The 22,249-nt window shown below is 39.2% G+C and overlaps 1 protein-coding gene across 2 annotated transcripts in view; it reads left to right on the top strand.

Annotated features, from left to right (window-relative positions):
* LOC135489277 (uncharacterized) overlaps nucleotides 1–22,249 on the top strand; it is a 253,966-nt gene that overhangs the window by 171,535 nt on the left and 60,182 nt on the right. The gene's annotated exons all lie outside the window — the stretch shown is intronic.

Genomic DNA, 22,249 nt, shown 5'->3' on the forward strand with positions numbered 1-22,249 from the left:
AACACACGTTGATAGTCATTGAAGATATCGGTTCTAAGTCTTGCCTGTTCGGGCATGTTTTGAGACCCATAAATCATGAGGTAAGAATTAGGTTTTGAAGTGGCCTCGTTAAAGATAGACATAAATACCTTCTGACGTTTCGGCATAATTTTTGCTGCAACATGATAAATCATAGATTTATCGAGCGGGTTTTTAAACAGAACTAAGAAATGACAATTTCTTTGCAGTGTTAAGCGCGCACTTCCATTGAAAAAGAGGTTTTGTAAAATAATAATCCAAGAAATGTTTCTATGGCGACACTTCGTCGTTGTCAAATCAATGATTTGTTTGCTGTTAGCGGCGGATTGCATCAAATCATCGTAGATATGCATTCCAAATTTACTGTTATCCTCGTGGATGTAGTCGTCTATATTTGTAGGTAAACCTTGAATGGTGGTTACCTGACCACCAAATTCATTTTCTATGGTTCGAATGGTATTGTTGTATTCGCCGTAAAAATATATTATATAATCGAGGTCATGGGTGTAAAGTCGACTTCTATTTCTGAGTAGATTCAAGACAAAGGTGGACTTTCCCGCCCCCGTGGGACCACTCACTATCATTCCGCTTGGCAAATTAATGCGTGAATCAAATATCTCCATTCTTACCGATGCATTTATACTCCAACTATGAACGTTGTGCAAGAGCACATATCACTGTCGAGGTCACATCTTATTTAGTTATTTGACTACTATCTATCCACTCGTTATACATTTCAGGCCACCCTTGGTATCGTACAAAATACTGAAGAGTTTTCCCTCTTTTTCTTTTTCTAAGAGTTTCTATTGTGTAGCTTTCGTCTGTCAGAGGTTTTGCAATCAGTTGCATCTCGTCTTCATAAAATCCACCCTTTAAAATATTAGCTTTCAAGTCTTTGAGTTTGTACGTAACCGGATTTGTACTTCTTCGCTCTACTACAGTGAAATATTCATCTGTCCAAAGCCCCAAATACGATTTGTCAAAAAGACGTCTTGACTTTGATATGCGAACAGTATCGCCAATGTTAAATTTGAACTTTGCATAACTTGGAAATTGATCTCCATATAATTTCTGTCGTAGTTGAGCTTCATTTTCCTCGGTTACATCTTTTGGTGCAAGTCCAATTATTCTATGCTTTCTTGAGTTATATGAGTTAACCATCAAGGGCAAAGCATCAATATACCTTTTTGTTTTATGTCTGGTGAAGAATTTCCCCATAATCGAACGAAGACTACGGTTGAATCGTTCGCACATCCCGCTCTTAATTTCTGAATGAGTCGAGTACATGGTGATATTGTGATCCTTTAGGAAAGCCTCCATATTTCTCGAATAGAATTCCCCACCCAAATCCATGTGAATCTTGGAGGGCATTCGTTTTTCCTTATCAAATATCCATTTGAAGGCAGAGATTACCTCTGTCGATGTTTTAGTTTTTATCGCTCTCGCAAACCCATACCTCGAAAAAACATCGATTGCTGTTAATATATTATTATAGTTAGAATTGTGTCGAGCATAATGTTTTGGCATGATGACCAGATCCGCTTGCCAGATTGAGTCTATTCCCCCTAGAAACATACTTTCTACGTTTAAAACGCTTGCGAACTTGCTTGTGCAAAGTATAGCTCGGTTGTGATTGTAACCAGTTTTTAACATCTTTCAAAGTAACGGATTTGTTGTGATTTTTCACCTCTCTATATAGTCTGTAAGGCGAAGAGTATGCACCAGGACCACTCGAATCATAATATATTTTGGATAAGATCTCCGCATACTGATTCATCCTGAAACCATGAAATCTCCTTTCTATGAGTAAAAACCCGAATTCACATCACACCTGTATATAACGAGGAGAAACAACCGTTACTTACCTAGTAAATTGATAGAGTTTTTTTAGTCAGCAGAGATGATCCGATCCATGTTAAAGACTTCACATATGTTGAACAACTGGTCTCTCCAAAAAACAGTCATAGGATTCACCGCTTGAGTCAAATGCAAAGCTAGCATATCCCATAACATGTTTGGAGGCCGGTTTTTTATTCAATCCTCCTTAACATTTGTTACTGGTATATATACTTATTCAATCCTCCTTAACATTAGTTACTAGTATACATACTTATTCAATCCTCCTTAACATTTGTTACTGGTATACATACTCTACTCTCATTTATCTAAGACAGTTTGTTTTTTTTTTGGATATTCAGGAAAACCCCATTTAGCACATAATAATTCGACTCTATTCATCAGTTTGACCACCAGCCAAGTGTAGCACCAACAACTACTCCTTTGTATAGATGATCGAATAGGGTGCAAGCATTTGACATGAAGAGAGTGGGGTTTAGACATGGGCTGATAAAATGGTCTTAGATAAATGAGTTTAGAGTAAATACAATTTACATAAACCCCTAAATTGATACACGAATAACTAACACGGTATAAATATAGGGGCCTACTCTAAGTTCATTTCTGATCGGTCACTTTATAAACGGGCAAATATCAACCCCTTCTGGATTATAAAGTGAGCGATCAGAAATGAACTTAGAGTATACCTGTCGTAAATCTACCTGATATTTCTCATAAATGTGTGCCTACCGAGGAAAACCAGTCACATGGTCAAAAAACTTTCAATATGATTTTGTTAGTCATTCCTGAATGGCTTGCAATAAAGTTGAATGTTCCTTTTTGAATTTTTTTAAATCGGTTCATTCATTTTTAGCTCACCTCTTAGCAGAGGTGAGCTTATCCCATACCGTGGCGTCCGTCGTCCGTCGTCGTCGTCGTCGTCCGTCGTCCGTTAGCAGGGCACGTTTCGTAACTGTTAGAGCTATTGAGTTGAAACTTGGTACACATGTACCCTTATGTAATGACACCTCGGAGACCAAGTTTCGGTCTGATTCGTTTTATGGTTTGGCCACCAGGGGGCCAAACGTTAAAAGTGAAAATATGCAATATCTCCCTTAATAGTAGTCAGGAAATTTTGAAAAAAATATGGTAGGTACTTCTAGCAAAGGTGCATCATATATCCTCCGGGTTTTTGATTTGACCTCCTTTTCAAGGTCACAGAGGTCAAATGGTGTAAATTGGCCGTTAGGATGTAACGATGGCACGTTTCTAAACTGCAATGACTATTGATACCAAATTTGGTACACATTTACCCCTTAGTCAGGTGATCTCAGGGACCGAAGTTTGGTCCAATATGATTCACCACTTGACCACCAGGGGGCAAAATCCAAAAACCTTAAAAATGTGATTATTCCTTAACTTCTTGCCCGATTGCCACCAATTTGATATCATGGGTACATCTAACCACCATACAGTATATGTCACACATGTTTTTAATTTGACCTTCTTGTCAAGGTCACAGAGGTCAAATGGCGTAAATACGCCGTCAGGCCGTAACTATGGCACGTTTCTTAACTGCAATGACTATTGATCACAAATTAAGTACACATGTACCCCTTGGTCAGGTGATCTCAGGTACCGAAGTTTGGTGCAATCTGATTTGCCGTTTGGCCTCCAGGGAGGGGACCAAATCCTAAATTCTTCAAAATGCCATTATTCCTAGTAATGACTTGCCCGATTAGCATCAATTTTATATCATAGGTACATCTAATTCTAACAACCATTCAATGTGTCACCCGGGTCTTCTTTGATTTGACCTACTTTTCAAGGTCACAGAGGTCGAATGTACTGTAAATTGGCCATTTTGGGGAAATTGTAATTGCTTGGACCTAGATCAAACCTAACACTACATGACACAACACCATGCTCTTTATCCATCTTTCCTCCACATGAGGTGAGCACAATGGCCCTGGCCATTTCATTATGAAATAGAAGTTTTTTGTTCAGCAAAAAAAAAAAGCCTAAATGAGTAGGAATCTGTGAGACAAAAAGGGATCTTGCAGGGTTTCATCATTTCCAACTGCCGACTGGTTTTCCTCGGCAGGCACACAAATGTATAAATGAAAAATTACTACTCATTTCCATCTTCAATTTTTGATGACACGTTCTCTCGGTGAAATTGGAAAAGCAATGTAGACCTAATGAGAAACCTTGCTTGTAGTTTGTTTACAGTCATCTGATTTTACACAAATGTATGAATGAAAAATTACTACTCATTTCCGTCTTCAATTTTGATGACGCGCTCTCTCGGTGAAATTGGAAACGCGATGTATTGGTGTTTAACACCAGCGGCGTCTACCTCGGTAAAAAGATGACACGAGAATGTAGTTTGTTTACTACCATCTGATGTAGTTTGTTTAGAGTCGTCTGATTTTAATTTCTTTCCACTCCCACCCATCTCTTTGGGAGCCGAGCTCAGATCGCTTTCGCTATCAGAAAGAGAGACAACTGGACGAGGTTTCCTCTTCTTACACCTTTTAAAAGGTTTCCATGTCGATGATGTGTTATTCTCGGCGGCTTGTTCACGCTGATGTTCGTCAAGTTCTCGCAATTGTTTGCCTTCAATACGTTTCTGCTTTTCCTTTTCGTATTTCAGAAAACAACCATTACATCTTTGCTCGTTCAGATCCTTTACAAAGTATTTCTTATGAGGAAATGGTTTTTTGCAACGACGGCATTCTTTGTAAGCCGCATCCGAACATTTCTTGCAAAAACGCTTATCTGGCAAAAGATAGGTGAACTTCTCGCACCAAACGCATTTTTTTTGACACGACTCAAAGTCAGTCTCATCATCGAATTGTTCATTGTTGGACGACATGATGAGATTTATCGGTGTTAGTTTTTACGAGTGGACGATTGGTCACACCAGGATTAAGCAAGAACGTTCTTTAGATTTGAAGACGAGTATCAGTGTTACTTTTTACGAGTGGTTGATTGGTCACACTAGAATTAAGCAAGAATGTTCCTTAGATTTGAAGACGAGTACAACTACTTTTCTTCTGACACAGTTCAATAATCAAGCTAAAAAGTTCTTCATATCGTTTTCCAAAAACGAAAGAAACTCGTCCTTCAACTCAGAGGCTGTGTCTCCAAGCTGAACACAGCGTCTAACCAGTGATTCGAGTTGGAAGTCGTTTTCCAAATAATGCAAATGCTTGTAGTACATCGCTTGCAGTACCGTAAGATAATCCTTTGTAACGCCACCTTCGATTTCGTAATTTCTCCCACGTGTTTGAATTCGGTCCATGCATAAATCCACGGGCGTGTCGAGGAAAAACACGCCTCGATAGAACAAGTTGTGTTTCTCCATGGTGTCCATGGCTAATCTTGTAGTCTCGTGTTTGAGAAAATCGCAGGAAAACTCGTTGGCAAGTCCTATCTCTCTCACGGTTTCAATAAACGGAAGACAGGATAGAAGGCTTCTATCACCGACCAGAATTCTCGGTCTCGTATCTCCGCTGTCAAAACTGGATTCTTCCTTTACGATTTTAGCCATGGTATTGTTCATGCAGATAGCAAAGTGCATTTGAGCTGCAACAACGTTTTCAACTGGTTTGTCGTAGAGTAATTCGAGTGGATTATATCCTTGGAAGCTTGTAAAGCCCTCCAAACACTCATCCATGAAAATGATATTCCATGGAAGTTCGCTAGAGTCTTTAGCCAGTTCTTTGATCAGCGTTGATTTTCCTGACGAAATCAATCCATCGATCACATAAATCGGAATGAATGAAGACATCATTGCGCCGGTTGTTGGAAGTGGAACCATCTCGAAATGATGAAAGAATACGTTTCTCTGTTTTTGATAGTGAAGAGTTCTGCTCACAATTCAGATCAGTGCTTACTTTTCTCTAGTCATAACCTAGTCACACTATAATTTAGAGTTTAACATGTTGAAAAATGACAAGTATTTCCCTTTTTTTTACATGAATGTCAACAATCATCTATTCCTTCATCGCTAGTTCCAACTTCACCAAGAGATCGCGAGTAAATTCAAATAACAAACTAATACACTATAACCGAAAACCTCTTCTTTTTTTTCATTCTTCCCTCATTTTTTTTTAATCTCTTCTCACCAAGCAATTTATCTTTGGAGGTAATTTGTAAAAAAAAAAAAACAACACACACCCTAACCCTTTCTTCACCCCAATCTCACACTTAGGCCCACTCTTGGTCAGAACCATCCCCGGTCATTTCCTCTTCATCGCTTTCAATTTCATATTCTTTCTTCTTTTGCTTCTTATTAGCCCCAATTTTTGTCTGCGGTCCATTTGCGGGTCTTTTCACCGACTTTGTTTTGGAACCTGAGGAAGTTGACCCTGTTCCCTCCCAATTTGGATTCTTACCCAATTTACCATCTTTCCCGTTATCAACTTGATTTTCACTAATGTTTTCCTCAGCCTCACACACCTCCAATCCCGCTAATCGTAAAGCATTCTTTTTCAAAATTAACGCGTGTATCTCAGAAGATTTCAAACTGATTCTTCTATCGTGCTTATGAGCGTGTGTTAGGTGATAATACGTCTCGCCTTTAAAGCGAGAAACACCAACACGTATACTCGAACTAATCGGTATACTTATGTAAGATCTAGCCTCATTGTTCATTGCCATGATAAAGATTTTTAGGTCTACACGCAAAGGAGAAAAAAAAAGCCAGACAAATAACCCAACACAAGCATGCAAGAGTTGGTTGTACTGAATGCACTATAATCACTGGTCACACCATCATTTCAAGCCAGCATGTCAATCCTAGGCTAAAGTTAAACGAGTAGAGACAATCAGCCATCGCTCCAGCAATAATCTCATTGAGATTTCACTGTGTAGACAGAGATTTAATCCGACAGTGGTTATAGGCTAACGTGTGAATGCCATCTGGTAAAATATAACGTTTGTCATCAAATGCGGACAATGATTGTTTACTCTCCTCAACAGTAAACAAGGCGTGCTTCCTCGATCTGATAGCTCGATAACTACACTCCTTCTGTTCACTGGGATTGTGTAGTACTTTCAAGTAATCACCGTATGAGATGTTTCTCAAGACCGAACGAGGTAGACCTTTACCCTTCGAGCAGCAATTCTGAGACATGAGCCTTATGCAGTACATCTTTGACCGTAGGCCTACAAAATCGCTGACACGGTCCAACGGACTTTCGTGTTTGAATGCACCCGGTCTTAGGTGATTAGTTTCGCAGTAGAATGGTGATGATTTCAGAAGATTCGAAAGATCAAAGTATCGTTTGAAACGAAACAAATCTTCACAAGGCTCATCTCTATTGCTGATAGCATAGTATAAACTATCGGTGTCTGTGTAAATCAACTCACAGTCGGAGCCAAACAGTTTCATGACAAAATTGTAGTGCATTTTGTACAGGTGATTCTTGGCTAGATCGAGGCAGGCGAAGCCAACGGCAATCGGTTGGTTAATCAAAACCGTGGTAGGTTTCAATTCGATTCCCGCCAAAGACGAATTGAAAATAGTGACCGATTTGAAATTGATTTTACTGGTTAACTTCAGAAATTTTTTGCTTGTGGACACCAATTGGAAATTGGTAAATTTTGATGAATCCTGCAGCAATTTGCCATAGACAGAGTTATTCATTAACTTGTAGAATGAAATCTCAAATTCGCTTTTTGCCATCTGTCTTTGTTGTGTGTTGAAATCAATGTAGCTTTCCATAAACTTGCTTTGGGTGAAGGTGAGAATTCGATGAGTTTTGACCAAGACAAGACCTAACTTCAAATAGGTGCGCAAGGTCTCGTGATAGATGACGTAACTTCGCCTGGGACCCAAGTGAGGAACGAGTTTTTTGCTAGCTTTCCTGATGGTCAACTCCAGGTCGGCAGTCACTTCATGTGCATAAGGTGACCAATCTGCCGGGCTAATCTGATAGTGCTCGGGGGCCAGTGGTAAATCATTGTGTAAATCGTGCGGGGGCCAGTGGTAAATCATTGTGTAAATCGTGCAAGTGGGTTGGGTAGTCCAAATCCACACTTAAGATGAAGCCTTGATCACCACCTTTTGCTACGGAGTGCAAATCGAATTCCTTCATCTCTGTATCGCTCAACCAACGGAAATCGCCAACTGGTAAATGTGATCGTAGGCAAAAGGAATACATGCTACAACAATCCAAATTGACTATTTCACACTTTAACATGTTGGGTCTATAATCACTCATGTCGGGCATGTTCCGATGAACTTCGCGTTTCATTACACCAGATACCCCACCGCGCACCCCAGACCTCAAGAAATTAACCATTTCCATATCTTGTAATAAATCCAATTTGACACCGGTATGACGGAGCATGCAATGGAAAGAAAAGCTTGGAGTGGAGACAAAATGACACGGGTCTAGTGTAAAGTTTTTCATGCTCACATTCCTAAAATTCTCAAATATTTCAGCGAGAATCAGTGTGTCGCAATGGAGGTACAGAGTGAGGTAATCTTTCAATGATTTCATGCCCATGATTGACCAAACCTTCTGTGCCCGCTGGTACATTTCATCAGAAATCTCGCTGTTTTCCAAAGAATTGAAAAACTCTGCTTTTGCAGGTAATTCTTCCAATTCTAACTTCTGCTCAGAGTCTAAGAAGTCGTAGCAGAATGCAGACTTCGCTTTCACTAAATTGTAGAGCTCTTTGTTTTCATTGACATAAGCAAATAGAAGCTTAAATTGAATGTCCTCCCCATCCTTACCGGTGTGGATTGAGTGAGCTGGGGTGGCCAAAGAACTTGAAAGAAAGTGAAATGAGTCGACGAATTTGAACTGACCCCCATCGTAGTACATTGCTTGGTAATTTTCTTTTGTTTTCGGAATAATGCGAAAACTTACTTTTTCCTGGGCTGCTTGTTTTGCAAGTTCGTCAACAAATATGTGAAAGTCATATCTCATGGAGTTATGTGCAATTACCGTTATCTGTGTGCATTCTTTTCCCCAGCTTAAGTTGCACCTGTTGCACAGGGCATGTCTGTAGGCGCCAGACAGATGATCATGGTCGGCACATTTTTTTGACCCAGGAGTAAATTTTTGTTGACACATTTCGCAAGCGTCTTGAGCAGTGAACTTGACCCAATCCTGTCCACGCATTTTTAAAGGACAATAATAATGTAATCTTATCAGCTCAATTTCGTTTTTCTGAATATGGAGCCAATTGAGAAACTCTCGAACACAATCGGTACCGACGTGTGTGAAAAGCTTTGAATTGTGTTTCGAATTCGAACAAATTCTAATTGCAGAAACAGCAATTGGCACGTGTCGGTGAATTCTTTTCGATTTGCCCGAATTTTGCTTTTCAGAAGGATCGCTTACCATCATTGTTTCGTAATCATAATAGATTGTCCATGGCATTTTGATGGTAGCAGAAAACTTATCAAAGGCTAGATGAGCTTTAGCTGAAGAAGGTGTTGTGTAAACCTGACCTTTTCTATCACAGTAGTGAGTTTTGTGTTGATCCAACTTGAGTTTTGATTTGTACACGGACAAACACGATCTGCAGACAAATTTCTTGAAATGACGCATTCCCGTGCCTTCCCGATGTAGCAAGCGTGACAAGTTTGTGATGAGAAAATAATGTTCTCTGTACAAGAGAAGGTCAACACAACGATTGTCGGGGAGATGTTTTTCTTTCGAATGGTAAATGGGCACTAAGCACGGTTGGTTCCGTTGTTTTGGAGCATTGACATAGCGGTAAACATTTACAGACAGATTGTTCCTTTTTTCAAAAGTTGAAATCTGTCCGAGACCTACTGGAAAAGTTAAATTAGTAACATCCAATCTGCACTGGTCAACCCACTTTTCAAAATTAGCAACTCTTATCCTTGGGTGATCAGATTGGCGCTTAAGGTGGGCGAGAATGCAATGGAGGAAACACTCATCTCCCCTTTGATTCATTTTGTGATTGTTGAGCTGAAGACAGGCTTTTTTTCGAACCAGTTCATCCGGTAAACAAACTCTCTTACACGTGCCTCTGTCTGATTTCGTAAATTCACAACCTCCGCGGAGGATTACAAACTTGACTATTGTTAATTTCATTCCCAGGACTTTGTCGAATGTCCATCCTGACCCCGCCTGTATAAAGGTATCGAATTTCATTTCAATTTCGTCCAGGTTTTCCTCAAGTAAAGATTTGATATCCCCAACCACCAGTGCAGATTGGGTGTTTGTGTTAAACCAAGGCTCAGTAGCTGTTGCCTTACCAGATTCATAATCTTTTTCCCCGGTTAGATTACGAAGTAAACGCACCTGAATTTCAAAATGATATTTCAGACCGTAATCCGCATGCATCTTGAAATATTTGACCAGTTGCGAGTTCAACAAAGGTCTCGCCTCCTTACGTAGAAACAAGGAAAGGTCATTTTCGCGTTTGATATCGCGATATTCATATTGAACCCCATCCATAGATGGTGAAAAGTTCCGCGTGGCAATCATCCTTCGCGTCACCAGTGTTCAACCTGCGTGAATAATCGCTGCGAGGTGTACAGATAAATACTAAATCTCTATCGTGACTATGAAATTACAATCTTATTAGACTATTATACCCCGTGTTGTTGGTGATTGATAGGAAAAAGGTATCGATCCGTAGAAAGGGAGGAGAGAATTTCTGTCACACTGAAATATGTATAAGTATTAACTAACTCATAACTCATGTCTCGAGAATCCCGGTGTTCAACCTTTATAGTTCCCATCGTGATTGTTATTTATTATTCCCCTAACCCCTTGCGAATTTAGTTTCAGTCACACCATAATTTCAACCTTAGCTCAGAATTCGACAAAACCTTAATCTCTATTCGAATTTATGCGTTTTTCATTAATTCTAGTGTGACTAGGTGGGAACAAACAAGTGTAGACCTATAAAGCTGGTGAACGCTTGAGGTCACACAACAACCAACGCGTCTGGTAAGTGGTATAAGATTGTGATAGTTAGAGTAATTATTTTTTTGTACTCATTCTTCACATTAATCACTAAAAACTACAAATGGTCATTTCAAACCCCACACCAACTTTGATTGCAAGGACCGTATAATAGTATATTACTTATAGAAGCGAACCCCTTGTTCAATGTTGGTGATTGAGATTAGAGTGAGAACCTGCCCCAGCAAGAAACAATTACGGACCAAGCTAACTTTAATTGTAAGGACCAGATAATAGAATATTACTTTTAGAAGCGAACCCTTTGTTCATTGTTGGTGATTGAGATAACACGCGTGATATAAGAGTTGGGATAAAACATTGGATAGTAATTCATTATTTGTACTTATTCTTCACATATTTCACCAACAACAACAAATGCTCATTACAAAACCCCTGATTGAGATTCCAGTGAGAACCTGCCCGAAAAAAATGACGTACACACTCAAGGTTGTTGTTGTGATTGGTCAGTGAAGTAAAAGTTTAGAGAGTGTTTTTTCAAGATATCGTGAATTTGATTGGATCCCAACTACTCTGAGCTCCTGATCGTGCGAGGACATACCAAAAGACGGGTTTTCATCCTTCTTATGACTATTGTAATCCCGGGTGACTTTCCATGGTGAGGGCGGGTGCTGTCCCACGATTGGCTGTCGAATTCTCCAGCATTGTCTCCACTGGCTGGGGGCCACCAACCTGCAAAAAAAAAGGAAAGTTGTATCAGTGGAAGCGCAGTGAACGCCGAGTCTTATAAAGACCTGTTTCAGGGTGGATAATTCAGATTATACTGTTGATCAAATTCAAACACCATTAACATCTTAATGGATCTCCTTTACAGATGTAGATTGTCTTTATAACTATATAAGACATCGGAGACGTTCGCATTTCGTGCAAATCTACCTTTCGACCTCTCTCGCACATTTCTTGAATTTTTTACGTTCACTGGTAAGTAAGTTTTTTTAATATCCTGAATATACACGCGGGAACACCGTCTTGTCGGTGTACGAGTCGAACCCATAAATTGCTTCCATTGTACATCGTCAGGAAGAGATTGGGATCTAAAACTTCCGTGTATAGAGTGCAAGTTTCTTCTCATCTTTCGGTATGATTATTCACACGAATTTATTCAACTCTATCAAATACTTTGTTATTCTAAAAAAAATCCTGATTTCATGTTTGCAAGATTCGTCTTAAATTCTCGTGTGACTGGATGAGGTGACTATAGATTTGTAAGCACTGTTCTGAAAATAACTTGCTTCCACCATAAACCAGAAGAAACACATTAATCACACGTCTTAAATTCTCGTGTGACTGGATGAGGTGACTATAGATTTGTAAGCACTGTTCTGAAAATAACTTGCTTCCACCATAAACCAGAAGAAACACATTAATCACACGTCTTAAATTCTCGTGTGACTGGGTGAGGTGACTACAGATTAGTAAGCACTGTTCTGAAACTAACTTGCTTCCAACCATAAACCAGAAGAAACACATTAATCCTACGTTTTTTATCTGGTTGGTTTTTCACCAGTATGATTATTTTTGTGATGATGATAATTTCACTAATGAAATTCTCTCAAGTAAGAGTTGAATATTTTTTTTTTCCATTTTAGATTATAAATATGTATGTTTCAACCATAACAGACTTGCTCTCGCCGACAATTAACATGACCCACTGTTCAACTCAATTCCATTCTTCCTATAGATAAGAAAACATTTGTGTGACTGTGTCTTGCTTCATGTCTTTCAGAAATCACCACTGTTGCGCATATAACTAACCATCCTAAGAGAAGATACAGTGGTTCTCTATCTACAATTGCTTAATTAAAGGTATGTGTTTAATGTAGCCAGTGTTGTAACTTGATCGAATACAGAGACGTGTTGGAAAGAAGAAAAAAGAAAGATGTCAATCTCTTAACATATTCCCACATTTTAAGTAATATCACATTAGTGTAATACTCTTCACTCTTTTCTTTTTTTTCCAGTTAACCGTTTCATCATTGTTGCAAGATAAGAAAGAATAATCCCAGTACTATAATCTATTCATTGGTGGTAAGTAAAAATTATTTTTGTTCACCCCCTTCGAAACTCAGTACTCTGTTCTCGAGAGTAATAATAATGTCAAGAAATGAAGTAATCGGGAATTAGTTTTTAAAAAAGTTTTTTTTTTTTTTTACAGGAAATGGCGAACGAATGAATACTTTTGATGTAGAAGTGGGAAATTTAGACAATTTGAAAATCCACTTAGTGATTGTTTTTATGTCATGTACAAACCTGATCGAAGAAGATTACAATCATTTATTAAAACAAATTACCTGCGAGATTCTAAAATTCGTTCACATTCATTCGAACAAAATACCACATTTTTCCTATCAAATTAATAATATTCAATCAAGTTTTTTGATTATAAGTGAAAAATTCAAATGTTTAAGGGATATCACAAAAATTGAGGGACAAATTAAACAATTCTTTTCCCCATGTCCAACTCTAAAAATATATGAACATCACCAAACTGGACCTGTTATTTCCATCGAAGACCCATCAAACTATAAAACAAACCTTCTGAATAAGGGACAATTCTGGGGGTTAAAATTTAAACAAGGTCATATTAGGATTTTTAAAGACAAGGGAGTCCTTGTCACAAAATCAATCAAAGACTTAGAAAATATTGAACAAAAATTTATAAATTTCGTAGATTACTGTAATTTTAGTACTGAGTTAAAATGGCTTTGATTCAGAAAATAATTAACACCCTTTACAACGAAAATCACATAAATAATGAAATCAAACGAGGGATTTTTCAAACTCTAAACCAAAAAAAAGAGTTTAGAAAGTTTGATTGCAACAATAAACAAATTTGGAACGAATTTGCTGAAGTGGTCAGAGTGAAAATTCAATCATTTCAAATTGTATTAGTTTATTCCCCCATGAAAATTAGAACCGAGTGTGGGTTTCCTGTAGAGGGAACCATTACAATAGTAGTTAAGAATACAAATGATATAGAGATAAAAAATGGCCAGGGCCATTGTGCTCACCTCATGTGGAGGAAAGATGGATAAAGAGCATGGTATTGTGTCATGTAGTGTTAGGTTTGATGTAGGTCCAAGCAATAACAATTTCCCCAAAATGGCCAATTCACAGTACATTCGACCTCTGTGACCTTGAAAAGTAGGTCAAATCAAAGAAGACCCGGGTGACACATTGAATGGTTGTTAGAATTAGATGTACCTATGATATAAAATTGGTGCCAATCGGGCAAGTCATTATTAGGAATAATGGCATTTTGAAGAATTTAGGATTTGTCCCCCTCCCTGGAGGCCAAACGGCAAATCAGATCGCACCAAACTTCAGTACCTGAGATCACCTGACCAAGGGATACATGTGTACTTAATTTGTGATCAATAGTCATTGCAGTTAAGAAACGTGCCATAGTTACGGCCTGACGGCGAATTTACGCCATTTGACCTCTGTCATGTCTGTGACCTTGACAAGAAGGTCAAATTAAAAACCTGTGTGACATATACTGTATGGTGGTTAGATGTACCCATGATATCAAATTGGTGGCAATCGGGCAAGAAGTTAAGGAATAATCACATTTTTAAGGTTTTTGGATTTTGCCCCCTGGTGGTCAAGTGGTGAATCATATTGGACCAAACTTCGGTCCCTGAGATCACCTGACTAAGGGGTAAATGTGTACCAAATTTGGTATCAATAGTCATTGCAGTTTAGAAACGTGCCATCGTTACATCCTAACGGCCAATTTACACCATTTGACCTCTGTGACCTTGAAAAGGAGGTCAAATCAAAAACCCGGAGGATATATGATGCACCTTTGCTAGAAGTACCTACCATATTTTTTTAAAAATTACCCGACTACTATTAAGGGAGATATTGCATATTTTCACTTTTAACGTTTGGCCCCCTGGTGGCCAAACCATGAAACGAATCGGACCGAAACTTGGTTTCCAAGGTGTCATTACATAAGGGTACATGTGTACCAAGTTTCAACTCAATAGCTCTAACAGTTACGAAACGTGCCCTGCTAACGGACGACGGACGACGACGACGACGACGACGGACGACGGACGCCACGGTATGGGATAAGCTCACCTCTGCTAAGAGGTGAGCTAAAAAGGACGGTACAGACTTAGGTTTCCAAACCAATGGAGGGGAGGGGGAAGAGGAAGTAGACTTCGACTTCTTGGGTGAGGTGTCTGCAGACTCTGAGTCTGAAGACGAGTCGGGTGTGTCAGATGTTGTGGGTTTGGGGAAGAGAAGCGCAACCAGCGCGGAGGGGGATGCAGGGGGTCAACCGGAATAGAAGAAAAGACTGACCAATGTAATTTATCTGAGTCCAGCAGCGATGATAATGGTCCGTGTGAAAACGAAAATGGGGGATGTGACCCGACAAGACGCATCTCGAGAGTCACTAAACCCCCAACTGGGAAAAAATCCCCTACAATCACCCGAGTTGATAGCGCACATGGGATAAATTCAGTGGCCACATTTTTCGACGAACGGGACAAAATGTCCAAACTAAATGAAAATCAAAATCTCTCCCATGAAGAGAGAATGTTTCAAAAGAAATACTTGGAAAAGTGTCGATGTCATGGGGGAAAAGACAAAGAAACTATGATCAACGATTATCAAAAGATTTGTTCGATAAAAACAATTCAGTTTGAAACAAGAGAAAAAACCGTTGGTTTATTAGCAAGAGAATCAACTATACGTCAAAACTGGGTAAAAGGGGCCGAGAGTCTTGTGACTCAGTTACAAAAATTAACACACGCGATGGGGAAATTCGAAACGAAACAAACCTGCGATTCGTTAATAAAACCATTTTTCGATAAAGAAATAGCGCACGGAGAATGCAAACGGTGCACTCTCCATTGCTTGCCTTTGTTTGCAAGCAACATTAAAATGCCAGTAGGACGTCCGGTAAATCCAAAAAAAAAAAAAAAATCGGATTAAATAGAGATACTGGTATGAAACCACAAAGTAGAATTCCCTATTCAACTAGAAAAAAACTAGAAATATATGATCCAAGGGCACATGCTGATAACATGCGAAATAAAGAAAAATGGAACGTTCCCGGCGAGGCCCTGACAAAAACTTTTTGATAGGTGTCTGGGGTTTTTTTTGTTATTGAATTGGTTAGAAGGCGTGGTAGATAGAAATTGGTTTCCTGTACCCACTTCGTTGGTTTTTCTCAAGTTTTCAAGTGATGTATAATGTTTACAAAACATCTTTTGCCTCGGTAATAAGAAGATGAATTTATTCTCCTTTCTAATAGGAATTGAAATATGGAAACGGGTGCGAAGAGGATAGTATCTTTGTGCGAAGAAAGAGATACACTTCAAAACGAATCCGATATAGGACGTTATAAAATTAAATTGGTACGAAAAGACATGGACGCTTGTTCTCGACGTTGCGAATTTTTTGAGGCCGCACATGATCAAGCTAAAGGTGAAAAAAAAAGGAGGGGAGTGGGGGTATTATTAGAATAGATGGTGCATGTAAAGCGGAGAATAAGCTAGAAATTAGCTTTAAAAAAGAAAGTTTTGCGTACACCCCCTCGTACAGTTCGAGGGGGATGGTTGGAATCTACGTGGGGTATATGCAGGACATTGAACCCCAAACGATGCGTCGGGTGGGCACTGGGTTAAGTTTTTTTCTTGGTGAAGGTGTTGTTAGTAATTTTTTCCCCGATATGGGGGAATTACGATATTACGACAAGGTTATCGTAAGTCCCCATCAATTCAGGGGGGAAGACCATGATATATCAATATCCGTTTACAATTAAGAAGATGAGAAGATTACTTTTTTTCCGGGTCAGAAATTGGGGGAAATACACTTTTACACGATTCCGCAAGAAGTGGTCATGATTAATATCGCGGCATAAAAAAAGTTTGGTTGTTATTACCGAGGCTAAAGTTGGTTTGTTTTCTACAACATTTAGTTTAGAAAGGAGATTCGTTGTATATCTTAGCTAATCTAGTTGAAAAAGGACCTGTGATGCGTTCACAAGTAATTGTGTGTATAATGTTTTAGTTTAGAACCGAGTAGAAATAGACTTATAATTCTGTTTACTTTCAATGAAGAAAAGAGAAGAATTAGTTAAAGTGAAAATAGGTATCATACGGTGATTAAATTCACTAGTTCTGCGAAAAGTAAGGATATTTTTTCTTAAGTCACGATGTAAAATTGATAGAAATGAAATAAATAATAAGAGAGGACGAGACCTCCATTCGCGTAATGTGTTTGACACATCTTTTTGATATAATTAAAGTGTGCCAATCAGCATTGCGTCTGTGTGGAAGGTTTTGTAAACAACGATTACATTTGCACGTGGAAGGAGCCAGGGTATAAAACCAAGAAGAAAAGAGGATGAGGATACAACCCCCATTTGCGTAAAAGCGTTTGACATATCTTTTTGAAATAATTAAAGTGTGGCAAACATCGTTGCGTCTGGGGAAGGTTTTGTAATTTGCGTAAAAGTGTTTGACATATTTTTTTGAAATAATTAAAGTGTGCCAAACATCATTGCGTCTGTGGAAGGTTTTGTAAACAACCGTCACATCTGCACATGGAAGGAGTCGGGGTACTCAACGTTGAAAAGGGAGATACCAATCCATAAAGAAGGTTTGAACCGAAAAAAGGAGTGACTTGGATAATGTAGAGATTTGACTTATCTTAGATTGAAAGAATAGATCCCTACCATGTGATTTGCTTTAATTTAGTTTAATTTAGATCACGAGAAGTTTCAGGGCTAAAACACAAACTGAAGTTAGATTTTTACGAGTTTCATTCTTCTAACTTGGGAACAGTCAACATTAAAGATCGCTTTAACCCCATTCACAGTTGAACACGTTAATATAAACTAATTCGCTAGAATAAAATATGTTCTACTTACCCTTAATAATTTTTTCATCCGTAGACAAAGGGTTGGAACGTAAGGCAATGCAGTCTACGTTCGATCCGCGTGCTGGGTCCACCTGGTGTATGCGCTAGTTTGTGGAGGTATCATACCCGTTACCAGACTTCTGAATGCTTTTCTAATTGGGTTATAGGATGGTGATTGGTCAGAATTTGTTCATAATTTTACCTCACGCACTTGACGATCCCCTTATTGTCGTGGCTCCGATGAGATAAAACTTAGAATAAACATTCTATTCTTCCCATTTTTACGGTAAATTGAATACTGAGTAGTTTTTGGAAAATCCTTCCCGGGGATTTCTTTGTCATAATAATGGGTGAATGAGGGTGGAATGTTTTTATTGCGTGACAGGGTCTCCATCGGGGCGCCAGTTAATGTTAAAAAGGGTTTGAACCCTTGGCAACATAATAGGAAATGGGGTGGGGTAAAGATGTTATTGTTCACCTATTGATGACTGGGAATTGTAGGGACAACATTCAGACTTTAGAATCGTGAAAATGACATAAGACCGAATTGTTCGAGAGTGGGGTATACGTGAAAACAAGTTTTAAAGATTATGCAAGAAATTTTATTAGCAATTCTCAGCTCATAAAAAAGCCTAGGAATTGAAAACGTATGTGTCCTAGGTTGTCTATGGGGGGGTCCTAGTTAAGTACATTGTCTAGGTCTTTAGGGGATATAGATATTTAGGGGGGACGCACGGGGTAAAAAAATACGCGATCTAGAAATAATCTAGATCTAAAAAGTGTAGTGTCTAGGGTTAAAAGGGCTTAAGACCTAGAAATGCACTTACAAGGCCTAGTATATACTTACAAGGCCTAGTATATATTACTGGCCTTGTAAGTGCATTTTTATATACTACTGAGACATTGCTACATGTAGGAGAAGCACGCATTTTAAATTTATAGTAGTGATAGTACAGTTGGTTCAAGTCATTTGGAAGCCGACATGTGAAGGCCTATCTGGGTTCTCCTTCTCCGTATAAAAAGGGGCATATTGCTGACTAAGGAACAAGGCATATAGACATTGCCTCATCATCTCTATCGGACCAATTGATATACTTTTATATGCACGCATACATCACGCCATTTCAGGGTCCGAGTCTGTGGACAATTGGTTTGATTAATTTGTCTCTTCGATATTGCTCCTTTATTGCATTAGATTTTCATCGCAATTCAATCTGTTCAAGATATAGCCAATTTGAACCTGTCTGCGCCAAGGATAAATTGGTTCCCGATTGACTCACTATGGATACGCAGTAGAGCATAATGTCATGAAAAACGACCCTTTGTATTGTAAATTCCAATCATCTGCAGGACAGGTCAATTTCTCTCAATAAAATTAATTTTGTTGACTCCTGTAATCTCTACCTTATTAAAAAAAAAGACAGTGGTATTAGTCCCAAACTGGTCATTTCTATTTATTTTGACCTCTGTTAAATCAGGATACCTCTCAATTACAGACAGCATTTTGTATCCTTGTGCTGTACAACCCAGCCTGGACATACCACAGTTGTCCATGGAGAAGTCTCATCCTCTCTGACACTTCTTTTCTGTAAAGCTACCGATACAACATACTGAACTAGGTATATCTTCCGTTGCCTCCTGTAATATTTACATACCACTAGCATATACCCGTGGCGCGGGCTGTTCGAGGTATAAAAATCTGATTGTGTGGGTGCTGGTATGTTGTGGGTTTGGTGTAAATGGGATGCTGGTTTGTGAGTAAAATCTCCTGGCGTTATCTATATTTACGTCAATGGCGACAGTGGTATATTGATATTGATAGATGATATGTTACTCAGAGTCATAAAATTTCCACTGTTTTTCTGTGTAAAATGTCTCCAGTGTTGTTGTTGTTGCTAACAGTAAACTATGATGCGGCCTTACTGGAATCCCCTACTTACTTATACTTCTGACAACAACAACAAACAACTACTGCAACTACCAACTGGAAGACATTTTTTCCTGCACCTTAGAGGCATAGTCGATTAATATTCATACTAATTTATATTCATGACGTCATTCTCAATTTTCATTGGTTCTTCCAAATAAGGCTCGACGAATAAGCATCGATGATAAGTCTTCCGGCAACAAAAGCACGTGCTTAGCGCAATGACAGTTCAGAAACATTTAGTACAGGGTAAACCATAATGAATGTAACAAAATGAATGTTTTGGATTGTATATTATGGTCCGTATTTCATGGTCCATTGGTCCAGGGCCATGATGAGGGGGGTACACCCCTCTTTTCCCAAATCTGCATGGAAAACATGAGGTCTCAGGGAGGAGGGGGGGGCAGTTCTCAGCCCACACTATTATTACAGGGCTTTGTACAGCCCTTCGAGTATAATACGCGGGGGGGGGGGGGGTCTGGAGATGCGAGTGGCGATGTGATGATCAATTCTGTTCTGGATGGACAAATAATTGCAAAACTTGCCCTTTCAATTAGTTGAACAGGACGTCATCATAGGCTACATGTTGCCAGTAGGCATAATGTGGAAGAGAAGTGATATAAAAAAAGTATGTAGCCTAGGCCTGCCCTAGGCCTAGCCTAGCTATATAGCCTAAACATGTAGCCTACCTATCTGGCTGTAACATGCACATCATCATGACAATTGTCATAGCCAGCCTCCCTACACTGCAGTAAGTAGTCATCATACATACAGATGTCACACAGGACCACAGGCATGTACATCATGTACACGGTCTATACTACATACCTTTCTGACTTGTATGTTGGCCGAAATGATGGTCTAGTGCTTCGTGCCACACACTGAACTTGCATGCATTGGCAATTTCATACGACCGACCGTATGACCTCCTTCATTCGATCTTTATCTTTAGAATACTCATGAACTTGAATAAGACCATGATATAAAGAAATATCATGATCCCAATAGGCCTGCCACTGAGGCTGAATGACAGGCTCTTCCGCCATTTTGAACTCCCGCGAAAAATGTGACAGATAAACAGTGCCACGTGTGTATCTATTTTTATAACTATGTCACGTGACTATGCCTCTAAGGTGCAGGAAAAAATGCCTACCCTACCAACTACTGTACATGACGTGATCATGGACTACAAAATGCATGATATTGTCGCAATGACTTTATTCAAAGAACTCAAAGATACCTATTAACCTCCCTTGTGTAAAACTACATCATGTCAGTTGATAATGGATGACAGTAGAGGTAAAACCAGGCTTATTAAGGTGTTCAACGCTAAGTGCAACCTGCAATTATAATAGTGATGGCTGATTAGTTCAATCATATTTCATCCAGCTGGCAGCTCTGCATTGGAAATTTTAGTGATATAACGTGTTCTCTTGACCTTCAAACAGTAGTATAAATCCCATCGTCATTTCTGTGTACTCAGATTCAAGAGTTGCTTCACATGAGGGACTCGGGTGATGGATTCTTAGCGACCGAGGAGATCAATGAGATATTAGACTATTTATGTACATCTTAGGTGACTTCCTCGGTTGATGGGATTCTACCGCTGGAGTGCCTCATGTACAACTAAATTATATGTCCTCATTTTGTATCGATATTTTGTCAAACTTGTTACAGCACTGTATATATTTCAACACCATGCACTTCTGATTGTACCTAGTACGAAAATAAACATACTCTAGTCTCGGCTTTTTATGGTGGGTTTGCAATATGCAGGCCATTCCCCTTCACAAACTACGTAGAGCATGGTTACTCACCGCTTTTGTGATGAAACGGCCAATCAGATGGCGGAGCAATTCCGAAGTGTGCTATGGTCGATTTCGCGGTTATGCTAAACACTCAGGCAGTTTGTTGAATCGCTCCAATGAAAGAGATCTGACCTATGAGCAGTTCCGAAGTTCCAGTGTCAATGGTATTTCCAAAATTGGGTCCGGGGTGGTTTTTTGAATTGTTTGTTGTCAACATTGTGAGCAATGCCTGTGCCTGTGGTGCCGTGAGTCACCAGGTTATCGAAAATGGATTCGAGGCAGCTTTACGCCAAGGCCAGGTCGAGGCTGGACCACTTCCACAACTTGACGAAGAACATGCATATGGAATTGAGTTCATGGCCATGCTAGATGATGAAGTGGATCAGGCCTACAGTGCTCTGCAGGATGCGAGAGAACACGGACTGTGTCTTTGTACTGTCTGTGTCAACATTAGTTGTCCACCATAAATCACCTTCGTGGCACTTATTTACCCAACAAATCTCTAAAAACTTCCCCATAATAATCTCTGATTTTTAAACCTGCATTCAGTGGTATTTCAACAGAACTACCATGTTTTGCTGCAATGAAATGCAAAAAAATACTACTGAATGCAGGTTTCCCAAATCTGAATTTGATTTTGTGGAAGTTTTTAGATAAGAATTTGATGGGTAAATAAGCGCCATGAAGCCGATTTATGGTGGGTAACTAATTTTGACCCAGACAGAAGCCTGAATATCTAAGCAGATCCATGACGTCGACTTATGTCATGACGTCAGTCACATTGGCAAGAGGAAAAA

Source organism: Lineus longissimus, chromosome 6 (assembly GCF_910592395.1).
Source record: "Lineus longissimus chromosome 6, tnLinLong1.2, whole genome shotgun sequence".
In the NCBI taxonomy this organism is placed as follows: domain Eukaryota; kingdom Metazoa; phylum Nemertea; class Pilidiophora; order Heteronemertea; family Lineidae; genus Lineus; species Lineus longissimus.